The following is a 6,463-nucleotide window of genomic DNA, read 5'->3' on the forward strand; positions in this document are numbered from 1 at the left end:
AAATATGTATCTGTATACACCAATGTGTGAAGTAATATATTAATTTCAAATGAAAACATTCATGGTGATACTTTCATTTAACCCATTGGGGATCATGGTATTCATATTAAAAATCCTTCACTCTCCTTGGCTAGGAGAGTTGATTCTAAATCGCCCCTCTAATTCCTAGATATTTTAGATAATCCAGTTGTTTTTAATCCTCTGCTAGAATTGCTGTGATGCTCAAAAAAATGAACATGTAACTGCATGCTCTACATTTACCACAGGGAAATGTGCCACTCCGTATTGATCTATCGACTTAGTGAAATGGCTTTTCACCAAACAGTCTCGCAGATTGGGTGCCCTCTGGCAACATGTTAGTGGACGTGGTCCTAGTGATGCAGCCAAAGTTGGGTCAGTGAGTAAAATGTGCCAATGTTTCTGAAGTACTGAGTTGATCATTGGCCATTGTTTACAATAAGTACCAATCAAACGTACTGCCTGTGCATTTACTCAATATATTTATATCGAGTAGCACTTACATTTTTGGCTCAGGTTTTCAAATAGGGACGCCTTTCTATGTAATAGATTGTGGGGGCTGATGGAAGGCAGTTAAGGGGGTCTGTTGTTCCTAGGGGGGTTCAGTTCTCCTTTAAGAACCACTTTCACCCTGGGATAAACCGTTCTTTGGTTCTCGCGGCAATTTTTAGAAGGTCAGGAGGTGTGGCTTGACAGGGCAGGCTGCCCCCCTGATGCTCCATAACTGAATGATACACAAGCTAGAGGTGGAGGGGAATGCCTACGTGACCCCCCCCCCCCGCGCCCCTTTCCCCTGGTATCCTTTTTGTATTGAGCTCACTGTTTTGCACATTGGATTTACTTCAGCTTTGTACCTGCTGGGGCACTTCCGCCTATGAGTAAGTGCCCCAACATGCACGAAACGCATCAGGCTTTCATCCAATTTGTCCTAATAAATACTTTTTGTATTTGTACAATACTTGCTTGATTTTTTGGAGGAACTTACAATCACTATTGTTTCTAATTTTAATACAATGTGCTGAAGTAAATCCAATTTGCTCAATACAAAAAAGATACCTTCTACTCCTTTATCACAGTAAATTTGGTTACTTACAAACCCCAGTAGTCACAAAGTATATAAATACAGTATGTTTATTTGCACTTACATAGACAGTAGAATAAAGGTAGAAGGTGTGCAGAAAGGTAACGCCAGCATTCCCTCTACTCCTATACAATTTATTGTACATTACCTAAGAAGTGACTGTTCATGCACTCATTCTATTATCTTTTATAAATTGAAACAAAATAATTATACTTTGATCACTGCCCCTGCTAACTGTGTCTACAAAAATAGAGACAGTATTGAACTAACTTTACATCAGCACATTGAACAGAGATTGTACAAGTGTTACAGCTTTTTTTGGTCAACCAGTTGAGAAACGGAGAAAGATTGCCAGGAAACTGTTATGGCTTAATTTACATTTACTGTATTTAATTCTCTACAGCTCTGTCATTTGCTTTCTATTGCTGTCTTTTTCCCACCAAAAAATTTTCTCTCTCTAGATGCTCATTGCATTTAGAATCACATCAAAGCTCTAGACAGCACTCCCAAATGATTCCTTTGTTGAATTAAAATGCCTATATTTGCGTCACTGGCAGAGACCAAACAAGCAACGTTTCAGGTCCACATTGACCTTTTATCAAGCTCATTTGGGAAGGAATCGTTTGGGGGTGCTGTCCAGAACTTTGATGTGATTATGACCTGTGAAGTGAACAAGGTAGGATCTTCATCCATCTTTAAAGGGATTCATTGTGGTGCTGGCTTGCAGACTGCCTTACATTTGGAATGCCATTCCTGAACGTGGTCAGATTTTGTGGTGCTGAAGCATTGCTTTGTTGCTTCCTGAGGAATCACAAGCAGCTACCACGCTGGTAGCTAAGAAATCTAAATCTTTTCCGGTCCACCCAGTTTTGAAAGATTTAATGACTAGAGAGTGGAAAAATCCTGAGAAGGCTCCATCCTTAACCAAGAGACAAAAGCTATTGTTTTCTATTCAGGAAGAGGCGCTACAGTCCTCAGAGACACCTCCTATGGTTGACGTGGCCATTGCTAGACTGTCAAATAAAACACCAATTCCGTGGAAGATGGTTCTGGATTAAAGTATCCATGGATCGTAAAACGGAGTGCTTACTCAAAAGAGTTTATAATACAGGCACAGCCATTTGTAAACCAGCTTCTGCAGTTGCCCACTCAACCAGACATTGGCTTAAACAGTTTACAGATGATATTAACAACAACATATTTCATGAGGAGCTACTGGAATCCCTGGATAAGATCAATATGGCAGTAGATTTCGTGTGATTCATCTATTGAAAGTATTAAACTCACAGCTAAATCTATGGCTTAAGCTACAGCAGCCAGAAGAGCTTTATGGCTGAGAACCTGGTCAGCTGATACAGCATCCAAGAACAGTTTATGTGCCATGGCTTTTGAACCAGGTCGTCTATTTGGATCAGAGTTGGATAAACTTCTGGAATCGTTATCAGGTTCTAAGGGGAAGCATCTTCCTCAAGAAAATCTATCTAGGAGGAACAGAAAATCTTTTTTTCGAACCAGAAGAGCATCACCTAAAAGAGAAAAAGGAATGAGAAAAATGTATTTCGTTCTAACATAGCATTTAATGCTTCTATAGGAGAGAGGGTATTTGGAAAGACCTTCCCACCAAAGAAGACGCCATCCTTCTGACGCCAGAAGTTCACATCCGGTGGGAGGAAGATTGACATATTTCTTCCCAGAGTGGGAAAAACCTTTTCAGGTACATGGATACTTCAGCTTATTGCAGAGGGTGACAGGATAGAGTTTCGAACTCCACCTCCTCAGAGGTTTATCCTTACTCCTGTAGATTCTCAGAGGAAACAGCTAGCTCTCGAGCAGGCCATTACAGAATTTGTTTCAGCCAGAGTCCTTGAATCAGTGCCTCCACAAGAAACTCATCGGGGAACCTATTCAAAGGTTTTTTTTAGTTCCCAAGCCCAATGGGGCTTTCAGAACCATCATAGGCTTAAGATATGTCAATCAGTTCATCCACATGAGGACTTTTCATATGGAAACCATCAAGTCGGTAATAAACATTTTGGACAGAGGCGACCATATGACTTCTTTGGATCTCAAAGATGCGTATCTTCGTGTTCCACTATATCAGGCTCACAAGAAATTTCTTTGAATTGCAGTATTTATAGAAAGCTTTTTACACCATTATCAATTCAGAGTTCTTCCCTTCGGAATAACAATGAGTGTTTACCAAGGTTATGACATCAATAGCAGCAGTGCTAAGGGAATAAGGGATATCTCTAATACCATATCTAGACGATTGGCTGATTACAGAAGTGTCAGCATCACTGTTGAAAAAACATCTAAACAGAGCCATCGATCTGTTTAAGTATCTAGGATGGATGATAAATTGGGAAAAATCAACTTTAAATCCGCTCAGAACAGTCCAGTTTATAGGACTCATTATTAAATCTAAAGAGATGGTTATATCTTCCCCAGGACAAGATTCACAGACTGACAAAGTCTGTCCAGGAGATAATTTGGAATTCTCTATCCACAATCAGAGGCTTAATGAGGGTGCTAGGCCTCATGAAGGCATTAATAGAGGCATTCGCTTCGGCAAGGTTACACATGAGACCTCTGCAAACAGAGATAATTTTGAGTTGGAATCGGACAATTTCCTCCTTAGATATCTGCCTCAGTGCAGAGACATGATCCAGGTTGAGCTGGTGGCTTCAGGAAAATCACCTAGCACAAGGTCTATCCTTTCAAAACAGGAATGGATAGTTCTAACTACAGCTGTCTCTCAGTGGGGTTGGGGAGCTCATCTGAACCATCTAACAGCACAAAGCATCTGGGATCCAGTGGAAAGTTCCATGCCCTCGAATTTCAGAGAATTGAGGGCGGTCTACAAAGCCATTCTAAACTTCTAACACCAGTTGAGGGGCAAAAGTGTAAAGATTCTTTCAGACAACTCCACCACAGTGGCTTACTTGAACAAGCAGGGGGGGGGGCAGAGTTCCCCTCTTGAATCAAGAAGTCTTCAGGATCTTGAATTGGGCAGAGAGACACAGTCCTCATCTGATGGCGGTTCATATAAAAGGAAAAGACAACTTCCTAGCAGACCATCTCAGTAGGAAGAGGATTGTTTCAGGGGAATGGTCTTTAGATCAACAGATTTTCTGGAAGATTACAGACCGGTGGGGAGTGCCAGAGATAGATCTTATGGCCAACAAGAAGAACTGCAAGACGCAGAGGTTTTGCTCCTTAAACAGACTAGATAGTCCGGATTTCATAGATCCTATGTCAATCCGATGGGAGTTTCATCTAGTTTACATTTTTCCCCCAATACCAATGATTCCAAAGGTATTGCAGAAGATCCGGTTGGAGAGGGTGCAGACAATTCTTCTAACTCCGTTCTGGCTGCAGAGGAGTTGGTTTTCTCTGCTAATGAGAATGACCAGGGGACAATATTGGATCCTCCCTCACTTTCCAGATCTATTGACCCAGGGACCTCTTTCATGTCAGCATCTGTCAAGGTTGAAGATGATGGCCTGGAGACTGACAGGTCCATTCTAGAGTTGGAGGGACTTTCTATAGAAGTAGTAGAGATACTCATTCAATCCAGGAAAGCTTCTACAAACAAGACCTATTCTAGAGTCTGGAGAATTTTCAGAGAGTGGTGCAAGAGAAAACAGATTTCACATTTACAGCCACCTGTATCTGTGTTGTTAAAATTTCTCCAGGAAGGGTCTGATTGGCTGTTAATACTATCAAAGCTCAGAATTCAGCTTTGTCTGCTCTCCTTAATAAATCTTTATCTACTCTACCACTCCTTAAAAGATTTGTCAAGGCCATTTCAAAGATTCGGCCTAGGATCATTCAACTGCTTGGGACCTACCTCGAGTTTTGAACAAGTTATGTGAATCGCCTTATGAACACTTGGAGGATACGTCTATCAAATGTCTATCTTTGAAGACTTTTTTTTTAGTAGCCATTACTTTGGCTAGCAGAATTGGTGAAATCCAGGCTTTGTCAATAAAAGAGCCTTATTTAAACTTCCTCCCAGATCATGTTGTTTTGAGAACCCTTCCAAGCTATAAACCCAAGGTTGTTAATACCTATAATATCAATCAAGAGATTGTTTTACCAGATATTTAGGAAGCTCAAGTCTCATCCAGCATTACAGGGTAAACAACTCATTCTCAACAACTCAACTTCAGGGGAAGCTTCCTTTGACAGTAAAATACTGCAGAAGGCGCTGTGAAGATTGCCCTCCCTCGTAACTTGCTAACTCTCGTTGTGCTGCCGTATGCGACGTAAGGGAATGAGTAAATTTATACTTACTGTAATTTACTTTTCCCTTAGTCCCTTCGGCAGCAATAAATTACCCGCCCTAATAAAGTAGTTAAGCATTGGTCTGTGTGTCTTATTATATATAAAAAAAACACTAGTGAGGGTTTTCACTGGCTGATATTTATGGGTGGGGTTAATTAACTCTGTTTTCTCACTTGTCCTACGTGAAAGGGAAAGCAAAATAAATCTCATTGTGCTGCTGAAGGGACTAAGGGAAAAGTAAATTACGGTAAGTATAAATTTACTCAATATAGATATATTTATTATTTAATGAGCAAATTAATTGGTATCATCTCCATAATATGACAGAATAGTCGTAGTAGAGTAAGATATGGGAAGATGGTTAGAATGAAAAATAACTGTGGTAAGGAACTGAATTGGCAGAAAAAGTAACGTGCAGTGTCAATAAGTTCTTTATTTATAATTCTTTTTGAAGTGCTTAAAGTCAGATATACACAGATTTACACAGACAGGATAAATGAGAAATCTTTATAGAAAACCCTGGAAATGGAGATACTGTGTACAATCAATATGTAGATTTCTTTTCACAGATACTACCGAATTACCCTAGCTTAGAAAGATCTATACTTATAAACTGACTATAGTTTACAACCACTCATTAATATTTGATATACAGTACACAATGTGACTTAAAATATGCTTAATTTATGTAATTATTTTACCATTTAATGAAGCACTCAGGCCAACATGTATTTGTTATATTGCACTTATCTTTGCTCGTATAAGTATATTTGTAGCCTTTGGTGTTGTGGCTTCACTTTTTGAGTTCAGGTAGCTGTAGAGAAAATCGCACACCCACGACAGACGTCCAATATAGTGGTACCTGGTGCCCGGTGATAAAGGAATCGGCAAACCTCTCAAATGGATACGAAAAAGCACACCGGCACACAGGATTTGAAGCTGCAGGGCAAGCCCTTGCAATTTTTTAATGCAGTGCAGGTGCAACGTTTCGGGGTCACGCATGCTTGACAAAGGGGCGTGACCCCGAAACGTTGCACCTGCACTGCATTAAAAAATTGCAAGGGCTTGCCCTGCAGC

The sequence above is a fragment of the Xenopus laevis genome, chromosome 3L (assembly GCF_017654675.1).
Source record: "Xenopus laevis strain J_2021 chromosome 3L, Xenopus_laevis_v10.1, whole genome shotgun sequence".
NCBI lineage: Eukaryota > Metazoa > Chordata > Amphibia > Anura > Pipidae > Xenopus > Xenopus laevis.